Raw genomic sequence first — 18,277 nt, forward strand, 5'->3', positions numbered from 1 at the left:
TCCGACTCTGCCTTTCTTTAACAATAACCTCGATGGTCAACCGCACTCTAAGGCCAAGCTCAACCTAACACTCCGAAATACTCTGTGCCCTTGTCAGACGGGTCATTCCTTCCTCTCCTCTTCGCCCCTCTCCTCTCCTCGATCACGTCTCCTCTGTCTGCTATGTACACAGAGCTGGATCTCCAAACCCCATTTCCATGGCCTAGTTTCTTTACCCCTCCTGCCCCACTCTCAGTGTTCTGCTCTGTGTTTGGGTGTCTGGGACAATTGACTATTTTCAGGCCTATTCCCTCTGAATACTCTGCTCTATAGCTATGGTTGTATTGCTGCGTGTGTTTGTTGTAACAACTCATTTTTAACCTTGTTATTGTATGTAGAATAGAAAGTACGCTTTTTGAATTGGCGATGTCTATAAGAGAATTAGCCAAGTACAGTGCATTCAGAAACGTGACTTTGTTTTGGATTTGACTTTTTCCACATTTTGAAGCGTTACAGTGGGGCTGGGCGATAAATCAATATCGATAATTATCGAGGTAATTACTTCGCTCAGTAACGATATAAAAACGTTTAGATTCATTTTCGACAATGTCGATATAGAATAATGGGTACAGCAGTCCATTTCAGGAACGTGACGAGAAGTGACAATAGGCACGTGGAGAGGTACACACCCACTAAAAACCACTTAGCACCTCGGGTGATGGAGTAGCCACAATTAACCACGAGAAATGAGTGATGTCGGCGAAAACAGTGGCGGTGATAGCCATGGAGAAGGAGCCTGTAACGGCGTTCTTCATTTGTTGAAAGAGAGTCGGACCGAAATGCAGCGTGGTGGTTACTCATGTCTTTAATGTAGAAGATAGCGATACATGAAATAACAACAAAACAACAAACGGAACGAGAAACCTAATTACAGCCTATCTGGTGAAACCTACACAGAGACAGGAACAATCACCCACGAAATACACAGTGAAACCCCGGCTGCCTAAATATGGTTCCCCATCAGAGACAACAAGAATCACCTGACTCTGAGAACCGCCTCAGGCAGCCAAGCCTATACTAGACACACCCTAATCAACCACAATCCCAATGCCTACAAAAACCCCAATACGACAATACAATAAACCCATGTCACACCCTGGCCTGAACAAAATATAAAGAAAACACAAAAATACTAAGACCAAGGCGTGACAGACCCCCCCTAAGGTGCGGACTCCCGGACGCGCCTCACAACCATAGGGAGGGTCCGGGTGGGAGTCTGTCCATGGTGGCGGTTCCGGCTCGGGGCGTGGACCCCACTCCATTAATGTCACAGTTCCTCCCCTTCGCGTCCTGGGATAATCCACCCTCGCCGCCGACCATGGCCTAATAGTCCTCACCCAGAACCCCACTGAACTGAGGGGCAGCTCGTTACTGAGGCAGCTCGGGACTGAGGGGGAAGCTCGGGACTGAGGGAAGCTCAGGACTGAGGGGAAGCTCGGGACTGAGGGAAGCTCAGGACTGAGGAGAAGCTCGGGACTGAGGGGAAGCTCGGGACTGAGGGGAAGCTTCGGGACTGAGGGCAGCCCGGGACTGAGGGGCAGCCCGGGACTGAGGGGAAGCCCAGGACTGAGAGAAAGCCCAGCACTGAGAGGAAGCCCAGTACTGAGAGGAAGCCCAGTACTGAGATGAAGCTCAGGCAGGTAGTAGGCTCCGGTAGATCCTGGCTGGCTGGCGTATCTGGAAGATTCTGGTTGATTAGCAGATCTGGAAGATTCTGGTTGACTGGCAGATCTGGAAGATCATGGCTGACTGGCGGATCTAGCTGCTCTATGCAGACTGACAGCTCTGGCTGCTTCATACAGACTGACAGCTCTGGCTGCTTCATGCAGACTGACAGCTCTGGCTGCTTCATGCAGACTGACAGCTCTGGCTGCTTCATGCAGACTGACAGCTCTGGCTGCTTCATACAGGCAGGAGGCTCCGGCAGCGCTGTAGAGGAGGAAGGCTCTAGAAGCGCTGAACAGGCGGGAGACTCCAGCAGCGCTGTAGAGTAGGAAGGCTCTGATAGCGCTGAACAGGCAGGAGACTCTAGCTGTAGAGGAGGAAGGCTCTGATAGCGCTGAACAGGCGGGAGACTCCGACAGCACAGGAGAGGCGAGGCGCACTGTAGGCCTGATGCGTGGTGCTGGCACTGGTGATACTGGATCGAGGACACGCACAGGAAGCCTGGTGCGGGAGCTGCTACCGGAGGACTGGTGTGTGGAGGTGGCTCTGGATAGACCGGGCCGTGCAGGCGCAATGGAGCTCTTGAGCACCGAGCCTGCCCAACCTTACCTGGCTCGATGCCCACTCTAGCCCGGCCAATACGAAGGGCTGGTATGAACCGCACCGGGCTTTGCACCCGCACTGGAAACACCGTGCACTCCATAGCATAACACGGTGTCTGCCCGGTCTCTCTAGCCCCCCGGTAAGCACAGGGAGTTTGCGCAGGTCTCCTACCTGGCATAGCCATACTCCCTGTAAGCCCCCCCAAAAAAAAGTTTTTGGGGCTGACTCTCAGGCTTCCATCCGTGTCGCCGTGCTGCCTCCTCATACCAGCGCCTCTCCGCTTTTCCCGCCTCCAGTTCTTCCTTGGGACGGCTATATTCTCCAGGCTGAGCCCAGGGTCCTTTCCGTCTAATATCTCCTCCCAAGTCCAGAAGTCCTTTGATCGCTACTCCTCACGATTAACAGGGAGAGTTGGCTCAGATCTGACTCCTGACTCTGCCACTCTCCCTGAGCCCTCCCCCAATACATTTTTGGGGGTGACTTTCGGGTTTCTTTCTGCGCCACCGTGTCTTTCTCTTCAACTCCATTCTCCTATAGCCCTCTTCGCACTGCTCCAGCGAATCCCAGGCGGGCTCCGGCACTCTCTCTGGGTCGACCGCCCACCTGTCTATTTCTTCCCACGTAGTATACTCCATACCTCTGCTGTCCATAACGTCCTCCCTTCGCTGCTCCTGCAGCCTGTTACCACGCCACTCGGTCCGTGTGTGGTTGTCACGCCCTGTTCTAAGTATTTTGTGTTTTTCTTCATGTATTTGGTCAGGGTGTGACATGGGTTTTTTGTATGTGGTGTGTAGCTTAGTGGGATTGTAGCTTAGTGGGGTGTTCTAGGAGAGTCTATGGCTGTCTGAAGTGGTTCTCAATCAGAGGCAGGTGTTTATCGTTGTCTCTGATTGGGAACCATATTTAGGCAGCCATATTCTTTGGTTGTATTGTGGGTGATTGTCCTGAGTGTCTTGATGTCCTTAGTCTGTGTTAGTTTGCACCATTTAAGGCTGTTTCGGTTTTCACTACGTTTATTGTTTTGTAGAGTTTGTGTTTTGGATTCGTGTTACGTTGTGTGATTAAACATGGATCGCAATATACACGCTGCAGTTTGGTCCGACTCTCCTTCACCACATGAAAACCGTGACAGTGGTGGGTGATTCTGTAACGGCGTTCTTCGTTTGTTGAAAGAGAGTCGGACCGAAATGCGGCGTGGTGGTTACTCATGTCTTGTAGAAGATAGCGATACATGAAATAACTTATACAAATACAAAACAACAAACGGAACGTGAAACCTAATTACAGTCTATCTGGTGAAACCTACACAGAGACAGGAACAATCACCCACGAAATACACAGTGAAACCCCGGCTACCTAAATACGGTTCCCCATCAGAGACAACAAGAATCACCTGACTCTGAGAACCGCCTCAGGCAGCCAAGCCTATACTAGACACACCCATTATCAACCACAATCCCAATGCCTACAAAAACCCCAATACGACAATACAATAAACCCATGTCACACCCTGGCCTGAACAAAATATAAAGAAAACACAAAAATACTAAGACCAAGGCGTGACAGAGCCGCTTCCAACGAAGAAATGATTGATAAAAAGGGTTCAACTGTTTCAGTCATTTGGAAGTGGTTTGGCTTTTTGAGGTCCGACGAAAAAGGAGAGCAATGTTCGGTGCAAATTGTGCCTTAGACAGGTGGGTGGTAATATGACAAACCTTTTTCAACATCTGAAGCCACTCTTTGGAACATGCAGGGAGTTTGAGTTTGCGCCACGGTGTTGATAAACGCCCCTCAAGCACCAGCCAATCTAGGGATGTTCGCCCGAAGCAGTCAACACTGATAGCGTTTATGCCCTACAAGCAAATATCGAATAGACAAAGACATCACAAATGCTATTTTGCATTGCATTACTAAGGACATTAGCACAGTCAAAAAAGGAAGGTTTCAAGAGGCTTATCAGTTGATTTGACCCCAGGTACATGCTTCCTTCAAGTATAATTTTATGTGTCGCTCACATGATTATAAAAAAATGTAACCTTTATTTAACAAGGCAAGTCGGTTAAGAACAACTTCTTGTTTACAATGACGGCAATCGGGGAACAGTGGGTTAACTGCCTTGTTCAGGGGCAGAACGACAGATTGTTACCGCGTCAGCTCGGGGATTCGATCTCGCAACCTTTCAGTTACTGGTCCAACGCTCTAACCACGGTTTGTTAAGGTATTCTTGAGTTTGAAGCAGATCTGCACCTTTAAAACATAATTTGATTAATATCGTGATAATTATCGTTATCGATTGAAAAATGATGTAAAATGATATAGATATCGTGATCATTTATTTGCCATATCGCCCGTCCCTTACAGCCTTATTCTAAAATGGATTAAATCATTTCCCCCCTCATCGATCGACACACAATACCCCATAATGACAATGCAAAAACTGAAATATCACATTTAGGTAAGTATTCAGACCCTTTCCTCAGTACTTTGTTGAAGCACCTTTGGCAGCGATTACAGCCTTGAGTCTTCTTGGGTATGACGCTACGAGCTTGGCACACCTGTATTTGGGGAGTTTCTCCCATCCTTCTCTGCTGATCCTCTCAAGCTCTGTCAGGTTGGATGGGGAGTTTATTTAAAAAATATAAAAAATTGACCTTTATTTAACTAGGCAAGTCAGTTAAGAACAAATTCTTATTTTCAATGACATCCTAGGTTAACTGCCTGTTCAGGGGCAGAACGACAGATTTGTATCTTGTCAGCTCGGGGGTTTGAACTTGCAACCTTCCGGTTACCAGTCCAACGCTCTAACCACTAGGCTACCCTGCCAAGTGTCACTGCACAGCTATTTTCAGGTCTCTCCAGAGATCGATCGGGTTCAAGTCCAGGCTCTGGCTGGGTCACTCAAGGACATTCAAAAGACTTGTCCCGAAGCCACTCCTGCGTTGTCTTGGCTGTGTGCTTAGGGTCGTTGTCCTGTTAGAAGGTGAACCTTCACCCTAGTCTGAGGTCTTGAGCGCTCTGGAGCAGGTTTTCATCAATGATCTCTCCGTGCTTTTCTCCGTTCATCTTTCCCTCGATCCTGACTAGTCTCCCAGTCCCTGCTGCAGAAAACCATCCCCACAGCATGATGCTGCCACCACCATGCTTCACAGTAGGGATGGTGCCAGGTTTCCTTCAGATGTGACGCTTGGCATTCAGGCCAAAGAGTTCAATCTTGGTTTCATGAGACCAGAGAATCTTGTTTATCATGGTCGGAAAGTCCTTGAGGTGCCTTTTGGAAACTCACAAGGGTGATCCATGGAAACAGGATGCACCTGAGCTCAATTTCGAGTTTAATTGCAAAGGGTCTAAATACTAATGTAAATAAGGTATTCCAGTTTCTTTTATTGTCATAAAGTTGCAAAAACAATTCAACAGCTTTTGCTTTGTCGTCATGGGGTGTTGTGTGTCGATTGATGAGGGGAAAAATGTATTGAATCCATTTTAGAATAAGGCTGTAACGTAACAAAATGTGTAACAAGGGAAGGGGTCTGAATACTTTCCGAATGCACTGTGTGCACATCTCAACTCCACGATACCACATCCGCAAGTTGCTGTGAAGTCAATTACTTACATTTTTCTTTTTGAATTCTTTAACCTTTACTGTGTACATACGCTGAGTGTGCAAAACATTAAGAACACCTGCTCTTTCTATGACATAGGCTGACCAGGTTAATCCAAGTGAAAGCTGTGGTCCCTTATTGATGTCGCTTGTTAAATCCACTTCAATCAGTGTGAATGAAGGGGAGGAGACGGGGTAAAGAAGGATATTTTTAAAAGTTTTAAACTTTTTAAGCCTTGAGGCAATTGAGACATGGACTGTGTCTGTGTGCCATCCGGCGGGTGAATCGTCAGGACAGAATATTTAAGTGCCTTTGAACAGGGTATGGCCAGGCGCACCGGTTTGTGTCAAGAACGACCACGCTGATGGATTTTTCATCCTCAACAGTTTGTCTCAAGAACGGTCCACCACCCAAAGGACATCCAGCCAACTTGACACGACTGTGAGAAGCATTGGAGTCAACATGGGCCAGCATCCCTGTGGAACGCTTTCAACACCTTCTGAGGCTAAAAAAAAAGGGGGGGTGCAACTCAATATTAGGAAGGTGTTCCTAAGGTTTGGTATACTCACACTCGGTGTTTGTCCTCTGTCGTTTGTCCTCTGTTGAGTGCCTTTCTTTGTTTGCTGAAATCCCATCCTTTTTCATGAAATACAACCACCGACTGCAATCTTCGAGCAACAGCAACGAGGAAACAGTCGGTGGTTGTATTTGATTGAAGTTGTATTTTTAAAAAGTATGGGCTTCAGTGAACAGAGAACCAACATAGGTACACGGTACGGGTTTAAGAATTGACATTTTGAAGAAGTCGGAGGTTCACTCCAAGTTGCACTCAACTCCGGTGGGTGCGGTATCGTGGAGTTGAGATGTACTTGGATATATGAAAATGTGAAATGCATTGGACATATTAGAAGGGTGGGGGAGGGGAGGGGGCATGGATGATGTTGTACTTACTAGTGCAGCACAGGGACGATGGGAAAGTCTTGAAACAATGAATAGTGCTTTTCTCAATAGCTAGTCACAGTTATACTGTCTTAAGCTGTCGTTAAGAGTCAGCCAGCTTCCTACAGTAGCAGATCCTCCGTGCTCATTATTCCACGGTGGGCGTGTAAGAGTACGGCTTGTGAGGATGTCATTTTCTCCCCCCTTTTTCCTGTCGTAGGCTCTCTCCTTCGATCACACTCTGAATCCCCCAGCCCAGATATTATGACAATTCTCTCTTATCTTGTACACCGTCTGAGTCACACGTAATGTGTTACCACTGACACATGTTTGTAGAAGAAAGAAGAGTAGAAAAAGAGAGTGATGATGATGATGATGAAGTCAAGTGAGAGTTCCATGAAGGGCTAATGGAGGAGGGCATGACTAACCAGGATAGGGCTAATATGAAGACACACACACATTTTCACTGACGCATGTACACACTCTCTCTCTCTCTCTCTCTCTCTCTCTCTCTCTCTCTCTCTCTCTCTCTCTCTCTCTCTCTCTCTCACACACACACGGTTCTGACCCAGATTTCTCCTCTGGGCTCAGAGCAGCCGCTAATGGACCGCTATAACCATCCCTGGTCTGTGGAGACCCTCACATCTCTCACTGCGACCGCCCGCCCGCCCGGGTTAGCACCACGCTACGCTGCCTCACGGGTGTGTGTGTGTGTGTGTGTGTGTGTGTGTGTGTGTGTGTGTGTGTGTGTGTGTGTGTGTGTGTGTGTGTGTGTGTGTGTGTGTGTGTGTGTGTGTGTGTGTGTGTGTGTGTGTGTGCGTGCGTGTGTGTGTGCGTGTCAGGCCAGCTGCTATCCCGCTGTGCAGAAGGAAATAGATGCGACTGAGGCCAGTTTACCCAAATAACCACTCATGTTCCATGTCCAGTTTTAACTCAACCTACTTGCTACTGTATCCGTCTGGCCGAAGTGAATGTTATAGCTCCTAACCCGTTTACTGTGTGTCTGAAGACGCAGAACTTTTAAGCCCGTGTTCCAATGGAGGGTCAGTTGTTTTACATGGAGGAATCTGCCAGGTTGCAGGGCTGTGCCTTTTAGTCTCCAAACGTCAGCATGTGCTCCGTTACTTCAACGTTTGTGTTGCCTAGGCCATGGCCATATGGCAACAAGTCAGAAGAGAGAGAGAGAGAAAATGGGGAAAGAGAGAGATATGGAGTCGGTATGGGCAGGGAGGGAGAGAGAGTGTGAGAGGGAATAGCTGATGGAGAGGAAGAGAAGGAGGGAGAGAGAGAGAGTGTGTATGGGAGGGGATAGGGGATGGAGAGAAAGAGGAGGGAGAGAGAGCGCGTGTCCTCTGTCTTGTCTGTCGTCACTCTCCGCGGGTGCGCATTCAGGTGATGGTGTCCTGCTAATGTTCTAATCAAAATGGCTTCACACGCACAGTACGGTAGACGCTGATTGAGCACACACACATACACACACACACACACACACACACCTCCAACATCACTCTCAAAGACATACCATTGCACCAGGGTACTCAGCCCTAGTGTTATGGTTGTCAATCAGATTATCTTAAAGTAGCTAACTGTCCAGTGAAAATATCACTTTTAAAAGTTCATATTCTGTTAACTCATACCCAAATAATGTTATGGACTCGTCCTATGCTCATATTTGTGGTCCAAGCAGAAAGAAAAAAAAAACACTTCAAAGACCCCAACTCAAACTTGTATCTCAAACAGACCATTTAAGAAGGAAAAAAAGCTTGCTATTTCATCATAGAGTATGATGTCATACTCCTGAGGAGGATGAGCTGGCCAATCAGCGGTCTATAGGAGGATGAGCTGGCCAATCGGCGGTCTAGAGGAGAATGAGCTGGCCAATCAGCGGGCTACACGTCTTAATTTTCTTAATGACCGGTACACGCCAACACCATTCTGTTGTTGTGATACTCCCACACCATTCTGTTGTTGTGATACTCCCACACCATTCTGTTGTTGTGATACTCCCACACCATTCTGTTGTTGTGATACTCCCACACCATTCTGTTGTTGTGATACTCCCACACCATTCTGTTGTTGTGATACTCCCACACCATTCTGTTGTTGTGATACTCCCACACCATTCTGTTGTTGTGATACTCCCACACCATTCTGTTGTTGTGATACTCCCACACCATTCTGTTGTTGTGTTGTTGATACTCCCACACCATTCTGTTGTTGTGATACTCCCACACCATTCTGTTGTTGTGATACTCCCACACCATTCTGTTGTTGTGATACTCCCACACCATTCTGTTGTTGTGATTCTGTTGTTGTGATACTCCCACACCATTCTGTTGTTGTGATACTCCCACACCATTCTGTTGTTGTGATACTCCCACACCATTCTGTTGTTGTGATACTCCCACACCATTCTGTTGTTGTGATACTCCCACACCATTCTGTTGTTGTGATACTCCCACACCATTCTGTTGTTGTGATACTCCCACACCATTCTGTTGTTGTGATACTCCCACACCATTCTGTTGTTGTGATACTCCCACACCATTCTGTTGTTGTGATACTCCCACACCATTCTGTTGTTGTGATACTCCCACACCATTCTGTTGTTGTGATACTCCCACACCATTCTGTTGTTGTGATACTCCCACACCATTCTGTTGTTGTGATACTCCCACACCATTCTGTTGTTCTGATACTCCCACACCATTCTGTTGTTCTGATACTCCCACACCATTCTGTTGTTGTGATACTCCCACACCATTCTGTTGTTGTGATACTCCCACACCATTCTGTTGTTGAGATACTCCCACACCATTCTGTTGTTGTGATACTCCCACACCATTCTGTTGTTGTGATACTCCCACACCATTCTGTTGTTGTGATACTCCCACACCATTCTGTTGTTGTGATACTCCCACACCATTCTGTTGTTGTGATACTCCCACACCATTCTGTTGTTGTGATACTCCCACACCATTCTGTTGTTGTGATACTCCCACACCATTCTGTTGTTGTGATACTCCCACACCATTCTGTTGTTGAGATACTCCCACACCATTCTGTTGTTGTGATACTCCCACACCATTCTGTTGTTGTGATACTCCCACACCATTCTGAAACAGAAAAGCAGCCATTGAACATATTGAATTATTTAACTCATATAGTAAGTAATTAAAGGTCATATGTCAAGGTTTTACCTGGGAGAGTCATGCTATGTGGTAGTCTTCCCTTCCCTAATTGTAGGTCACTCTGGCTAAGAGGGTCTGCTGAATGACTAAGATATAGGAATGTAATTGGGAACTCTAGGTCTGATTCACCTGGACAGTAATCTCTATTACCCTACACCTACACACTGCACCAGTTGTCCTCCTACTTGACTGTGTAGCTAGCCTAGACAGGTGAAATGCCATTCACACCTACAACACCATTATTCTGTTCTCACACTTGCTCACACAGGATGTGAGACGACTGGGAAGAGAAGTGTATATGCGTCACGTGTGTCACTCGTGTACACGTGTGTGCACCGGGAGACACATGCGGTGTGAGTATGGGGTGTAAGTGTGTGGAGGTAGATAGCCCCTGTCTCATCCTTTTCGGAGCAGGCAACAGAAAATGGTGGCGTTCCCGAGTGCAGGAGCCATTACTGTAACACTCTCACGTACACTTTTTCTCTATCACAAACTCACCGTCACACACACACACACACACAGTGACGCACACACAAACGCACACAGTGTTTGGTCCGTGATGCAACACACCGGAGCCCTGTGCAGTCGTCATGGAAACGCTCATTCTACAACCCCCCCACAAACACACCCCTCCCCATCATCTGCTATCCACGACTCTTTCTGCAATCTGTTAATTTGGAGCCTGTTGACACAACCCAGGGACTGCCTGGTGGTGGCCTGTAGAAAGACCGAAAGAGGGAGGGACAGCGAGAGAGAAACCACAAAAGAAAATAGGGAGAGTGAGGGAGGGAGGAAGAGAAAATGAGTGAGGATGAAGGAGAGACAGGAGGGATAGCGGAGAGACAGGGAGGGATAGATGGAGAGACAGGGAGGGATAGACGGAGAGACAGGGGGGGATAGACGGAGAGACAGGGGGGATAGACGGAGAGACAGGGAGGGATAGACGGAGATACAGGGAGGGATAGACGGAGAGACAGGGAGGGATAGACGGAGAGACAGGGGGAAAGACGGAGAGACAGGGGGATAGACGGAGAGACAGGGGGATAGACGGAGAGACAGGGAGGGATAGACGGAGAGACAGGGAGGGATAGACGGAGAGACAGGGAGGGATAGACGGAGAGACAGGGAGGGATAGACGGAGAGACAGGGTGGGATAGACGGAGAGACAGGGAGGGATAGACGGAGATACAGGGAGGGATAGACGGAGAGACAGGGGGATAGACGGAGAGACAGGGGGATAGACGGAGAGACAGGGGGGATAGACGGAGAGACAGGGAGGGATAGACGGAGAGACAGGGAGGGATAGACGGAGAGACAGAGAGGGATAGACGGAGAGACAGGGGGGGATAGACGGAGAGACAGGGGGGGATAGACGGAGAGACAGGGGGGGATAGACGGAGAGACAGGGGGGGATAGACGGAGAGACAGGTGGGATAGACGGAGAGACAGGGAGGGATAGACGGAGAGACAGGGAGGGATAGATGGAGAGACAGGGAGGGATAGATGGAGAGACAGGGAGGGATAGACGGATAGACAGGAGGGATAGACGGAGAGACAGGGAGGGATAGATGGAGAGACAGGGGGGGATAGACTGCGAGACAGGGAGGGATAGACAGAGAGACAGGAGGGATAGATGGAGAGACAGGGAGGGATAGACTAAGAGACAGGGAGGGATAGACAGAGAGACAGGGAGGGATAGACAGAGAGACAGGGAGGGATAGACAGAGAGACAGGAGGGATAGATGGAGAGACAGGGAGGTATAGACTAAGAGACAGGGGATAGACGGAGAGACAGGAGGGATAGACGGATAGACAGGAGGGATAGACGGAGAGACAGGGAGGGATAGACGGAGAGACAGGGGGGGATAGACGGAGAGACAGGGAGGGATAGACGGAGAGACAGGGAGGGATAGACGGAGAGACAGGGAGGGATAGACGGAGAGACAGGGAGGGATAGACGGAGGATAGATGGAGAGACAGGGAGGGATAGACGGAGAGACAGGGAGGGATAGATGGAGAGACAGGGAGGGATAGACGGAGAGACATGGAGGGATAGACGGAGAGACAGGGAGGGATAGACGGAGAGACAGGGAGGGATAGACGGAGAGACAGGGAGGGATAGACGGAGAGAGAGGGAGGATAGACGGAGAGACAGGGAGGGATAGACGGAGAGACAGGGAGGGATAGACGGAGAGACAGGAGGGATAGATGGAGAGACAGGGAGGGATAGACGGAGAGACAGGGAGGGATAGACGAAGAGACAGGGAGGGATAGACAGAGAGACAGGGAGGGATAGACAGAGAGACAGGGAGGGATAGACGGAGAGACAGGAGGGATAGACAAAGAGACAGGGAGGGATAGACAGAGAGACAGGGAGGGATAGACAGAGAGACAGGGAGGGATAGACAGAGAGACAGGGAGGGATAGACGGAGAGACAGGAGGGATAGATGGAGAGACAGGGAGGGATAGACAAGGAGACAGGGAGGGATAGACAGAGAGACAGGGAGGGATAGACAGAGAGACAGGGAGGGATAGACGGAGAGACAGGGAGGGATAGACGGAGAGACAGGGAGGGATAGATGGAGAGACAGGGAGGGATAGATGGAGAGACAGGGAGGGATAGACGGATAGACAGGAGGGATAGACGGAGAGACAGGGAGGGATAGATGGAGAGACGGGGGATAGACTGCGAGACAGGGAGGGATAGACAGAGAGACAGGAGGGATAGATGGAGAGACAGGGAGGGATAGACTAAGAGACAGGGAGGGATAGACAGAGAGACAGGGAGGGATAGACAGAGAGACAGGGAGGGATAGACAGAGAGACAGGAGGGATAGATTGAGAGACAGGGAGGTATAGTCTAAGAGACAGGGGATAGACGGAGAGACAGGGAGGGATAGACGGAGAGACAGGAGGGATAGACGGATAGACAGGAGGGATAGACGGAGAGACAGGGAGGGATAGACGGAGAGACAGGGGGGGATAGACGGAGAGACAGGGAGGGATAGACGGAGAGACAGGGAGGGATAGACGGAGAGACAGGGAGGGATAGACGGAGAGACAGGGAGGGATAGACGGAGGATAGATGGAGAGACAGGGAGGGATAGACGGAGAGACAGGGAGGGATAGATGGAGAGACAGGGAGGGATAGACGGAGAGACATGGAGGGATAGACGGAGAGACAGGGAGGGATAGACGGAGAGACAGGGAGGGATAGACGGAGAGACAGGGAGGGATAGACGGAAAGGCAGTGAGGGATAGACGGAGAGACAGGGAGGGATTGATGGAGAGACAGGGAGGGATAGACGGAGAGGCAGGGAGGATTAGACGGAGAGACAGGGAGGGATAGACGGAGAGGCAGGGAGGGATAGACGGAGAGGCAGGGAGGGATAGACGGAGACGGAGGCAGGGAGGGATAGACGGAGAGGCAGGGAGGGATAGATGGAGAGACAGGGAGGGATAGACGGAGAGGCAGGGAGGGATAGACGGAGAGACAGGGAGGGATAGACGGAGAGGCAGGGAGGGATAGACTGAGGCGACAGGGAGGGATAGACGGAGTTACAGGGAGGGATAGACGGAGAGACAGGGAGGGATAGACGGAAAGGCAGTGAGGGATAGACGGAGAGGCAGGGAGGGATAGACGGAGAAAGACAGGGAGGGATAGACGGAGAGGCAGGGAGGGATAGACGGAGAGGCAGGGAGGGAGGGATAGACGGAGAGATAGGGAGGGATAGACGGAGAGGCAGGGAGGGATAGACGGAGAGACAGGGAGGGATAGACGGAGAGGCAGGGAGGGATAGACGGAAAGACATGGAGGGATAGACGGAGAGGCAGGGAGGGATAGACGGAGAGGCAGGGAGGGATAGATGGAGAGACAGGGAGGGATAGACGGAGAGGCAGGGAGGGATAGACGGAGAGACAGGGAGGGATAGACGGAGAGGCAGGGAGGGATAGACTGAGGCGACAGGGAGGGATAGACGGAGATACAGGGAGGGATAAACGGAGAGACAGGGAGGGATAGACGGAAAGGCAGTGAGGGATAGACGGAGAGGCAGGGGGGAGGGATAGACGGAGAGACAGGGAGGGATAGACGGAGAGACAGGGAGGGATAGACGGAGAGACAGGGAGGGATAGACGGAGAGGCAGGGAGGGATAGACGGAGAGACAGGGAGGGATAGACGGAGAGGCAGGGAGGGATAGACGGAGAGACAGGGAGGGATAGACGGAGAGGCAGGGAGGGAGGGATAGACGGAGAGACAGGGAGGGATAGACGGAGAGACAGGGAGGGATAGACGGAGAGACAGGGAGGGATAGACGGAGAGACAGGGAGGGATAGACGGAGAGACAGGGAGGGATAGACGGAGAGACAGGGAGGGATAGACGGAGAGACAGGGAGGGATAGACGGAGAGACAGGGAGGGATAGACGGAGAGACAGGGAGAGACAGGGAGGGATAGACGGAGAGACAGGGAGGGATAGACGGAGAGACAGGGAGGGATAGACGGAGAGACATGGAGGGATAGACGGAGAGACAGGGAGGGATAGACGGAGAGACAGGGAGGGATAGACGGAGAGACAGGGAGGGATAGACGGAAAGGCAGTGAGGGATAGACGGAGAGGCAGGGAGGGATTGATGGAGAGACAGGGAGGGATAGACGGAGAGGCAGGGAGGATTAGACGGAGAGACAGGGAGGGATAGACGGAGAGGCAGGGAGGGATAGACGGAGAGGCAGGGAGGGATAGACGGAGAGGCAGGGAGGGATAGACGGAGAGGCAGGGAGGGATAGACGGAGAGACAGGGAGGGATAGACGGAGAGGCAGGGAGGGATAGACGGAGAGACAGGGAGGGATAGACGGAGAGGCAGGGAGGGATAGACTGAGGCGACAGGGAGGGATAGACGGAGATACAGGGGGGGATAGACGGAGAGACAGGGAGGGATAGACGGAAAGGCAGTGAGGGATAGACGGAGAGGCAGGGAGGGATAGACGGAAAGACAGGGAGGGATAGACGGAGAGGCAGGGAGGGATAGACGGAGAGGCAGGGAGGGATAGACGGAGAGATAGGGAGGGATAGACGGAGAGGCAGGGAGGGATAGACGGAGAGACAGGGAGGGATAGACGGAGAGGCAGGGAGGGATAGACGGAAAGACAGGGAGGGATAGACGGAGAGGCAGGGAGGGATAGACGGAGAGGCAGGGAGGGATAGATGGAGAGACAGGGAGGGATAGACGGAGAGGCAGGGAGGGATAGACGGAGAGACAGGGAGGGATAGACGGAGAGGCAGGGAGGGATAGACTGAGGCGACAGGGAGGGATAGACGGAGATACAGGGAGGGATAGACGGAGAGACAGGGAGGGATAGACGGAAAGGCAGTGAGGGATAGACGGAGAGGCAGGGAGGGATAGACGGAGAGACAGGGAGGGATAGACGGAGAGGCAGGGAGGGATAGACGGAGAGACAGGGAGGGATAGACGGAGAGGCAGGGAGGGATAGACGGAGAGACAGGGAGGGATAGACGGAGAGGCAGGGAGGGATAGACGGAAAGACAGGGAGGGATAGACAGAGAGGCAGGGAGGGATAGACGGAGAGACAGGGAGGGATAGACGGAGAGACAGGGAGGGATAGACGGAGAGACAGGGAGGGATAGACTGAGAGACAGGGAGGGATAGACGGAGAGACAGGGAGGGATAGACGGAGAGGCAGGGAGGGATAGACGGAGAGACAGGGAGGGATAGACGGAGAGGCAGGGAGGGATAGACGGAGAGACAGGGAGGGATAGACGGAGAGGCAGGGAGGGATAGACGGAGAGACAGGAGGGATAGACAGAGAGACAGGGAGGGATAGACGGAGAGACAGGGAGGGATAGACGGAGAGGCAGGGAGGGATAGACGGAGAGGCAGGGAGGGATAGACGGAGAGGCAGGGAGGGATGGACTGAGAGACAGGGAGGGATAGACTGAGAGACAGGGAGGGATAGACGGAGAGACAGGGAGGGATAGACGAATAGACAGGGAGGGATAGACAGAGAGAGAGGGAGGGATAGACGGAGAGACAGGGAGGGATAGACGGAGAGACAGGGAGGGATAGACGGAGAGACAGGGAGGGATAGACTGAGGCGACAGGGAGGGATAGACGGAGATACAGGGAGGGATAGACGGAGAGACAGGGAGGGATAGACGGAAAGTCAGTGAGGGATAGACGGAGAGGCAGGGAGGGATTGATGGAGAGACAGGGAGGGATAGACGGAGAGGCAGGGAGGGATAGACGGAGAGATAGGGAGGGATAGACGGAGAGGCAGGGAGGGATAGACGGAGAGACAGGGAGGGATAGACGGAGAGGCAGGGAGGGATAGACGGAAAGACAGGGAGGGATAGACGGAGAGGCAGGGAGGGATAGACGGAGAGGCAGGGAGGGATAGATGGAGAGACAGGGAGGGATAGACGGAGAGGCAGGGAGGGATAGACGGAGAGACAGGGAGGGATAGACGGAGAGGCAGGGAGGGATAGACTGAGGCGACAGGGAGGGATAGACGGAGTTACAGGGAGGGATAGACGGAGAGACAGGGAGGGATAGACGGAAAGGCAGTGAGGGATAGACGGAGAGGCAGGGAGGGATAGACGGAGAGACAGGGAGGGATAGACGGAGAGGCAGGGAGGGATAGACGGAGAGGCAGGGAGGGATAGACGGAGAGACAGGGAGGGATAGACGGAGAGGCAGGGAGGGATAGACGGAGAGGCAGGGAGGGATAGACGGAGAGGCAGGGAGGGATAGACGAAGAGACAGGGAGGGATAGACTGAGAGACAGGGAGGGATAGACGGAGAGACCGGGAGGGATAGACGGAGAGACAGGGAGGGATAGACGGAGAGACAGGGAGGGATAGACGGAGAGGCAGGGAGGGATAGACGGAAAGACAGGGAGGGATAGACGGAGAGGCAGGGAGGGATAGACGGAGAGGCAGGGAGGGATAGATGGAGAGACAGGGAGGGATAGACGGAGAGGCAGGGAGGGATAGACGGAGAGACAGGGAGGGATAGACGGAGAGGCAGGGAGGGATAGACTGAGGCGACAGGGAGGGATAGACGGAGTTACAGGGAGGGATAGACGGAGAGACAGGGAGGGATAGACGGAAAGGCAGGGAGGGATAGACGGAGAGGCAGGGAGGGATAGACGGAGAGACAGGGAGGGATAGACGGAGAGGCAGGGAGGGATAGACGGAGAGGCAGGGAGGGATAGATGGAGAGACAGGGAGGGATAGACGGAGCGGCAGGGAGGGATAGACGGAGAGACAGGGAGGGATAGACGGAGAGACAGGGAGGGATAGACGGAGAGGCAGGGAGGGATAGACGGAAAGACAGGGAGGGATAGACGGAGAGGCAGGGAGGGATAGGAGAGGCAGGGAGGGAGGAGAGACAGGGAGGGATAGACGGAGAGGCAGGGAGGGATAGACGGAGAGACAGGGAGGGATAGACGGAGAGGCAGGGAGGGATAGACTGAGGCGACAGGGAGGGATAGACGGAGTTACAGGGTGGGATATACGGAGAGACAGGGAGGGATAGACGGAAAGGCAGTGAGGGATAGACGGAGAGGCAGGGAGGGATAGACGGAAAGACAGGGAGGGATAGACGGAGAGGCAGGGAGGGATAGACGGAGAGGCAGGGAGGGATAGACGGAGAGACAGGGAGGGATAGACGGAGAGACAGGGAGGGATAGACGGAGAGACAGGGAGGGATAGACGGAGAGGCAGGGAGGGATAGACGGAGAGACAGGGAGGGATAGACGGAGAGGCAGGGAGGGATAGACGGAGAGGCAGGGAGGGATAGACGGAGAGACAGGGAGGGATAGACGGAGAGGCAGGGAGGGATAGACGGAGAGACAGGGAGGGATAGACGGAGAGGCAGGGAGGGATAGACTGAGGCGACAGGGAGGGATAGACGGAGTTACAGGGAGGGATAGACGGAGAGACAGGGAGGGATAGACGGAAAGGCAGTGAGGGATAGACGGAGAGGCAGGGAGGGATAGACGGAAAGACAGGGAGGGATAGACGGAGAGGCAGGGAGGGATAGACGGAGAGGCAGGGAGGGATAGATGGAGAGACAGGGAGGGATAGACGGAGAGGCAGGGAGGGATAGACGGAGAGACAGGGAGGGATAGACGGAGAGGCAGGGAGGGATAGACTGAGGCGACAGGGAGGGATAGACGGAGTTACAGGGAGGGATAGACGGAGAGACAGGGAGGGATAGA

The 18,277-nt window shown here is 52.1% G+C and overlaps 1 protein-coding gene across 2 annotated transcripts in view; it reads left to right on the forward strand.

Annotated features, from left to right (window-relative positions):
- The window catches only part of LOC118378260 (1-phosphatidylinositol 4,5-bisphosphate phosphodiesterase beta-1-like), a 246,931-nt gene that overhangs the window by 201,131 nt on the left and 27,523 nt on the right, over positions 1–18,277 (forward strand). The window lies entirely within an intron of this gene.

Source organism: Oncorhynchus keta, chromosome 19 (genome assembly GCF_023373465.1).
Source record: "Oncorhynchus keta strain PuntledgeMale-10-30-2019 chromosome 19, Oket_V2, whole genome shotgun sequence".
In the NCBI taxonomy this organism is placed as follows: Eukaryota; Metazoa; Chordata; class Actinopteri; order Salmoniformes; family Salmonidae; genus Oncorhynchus; species Oncorhynchus keta.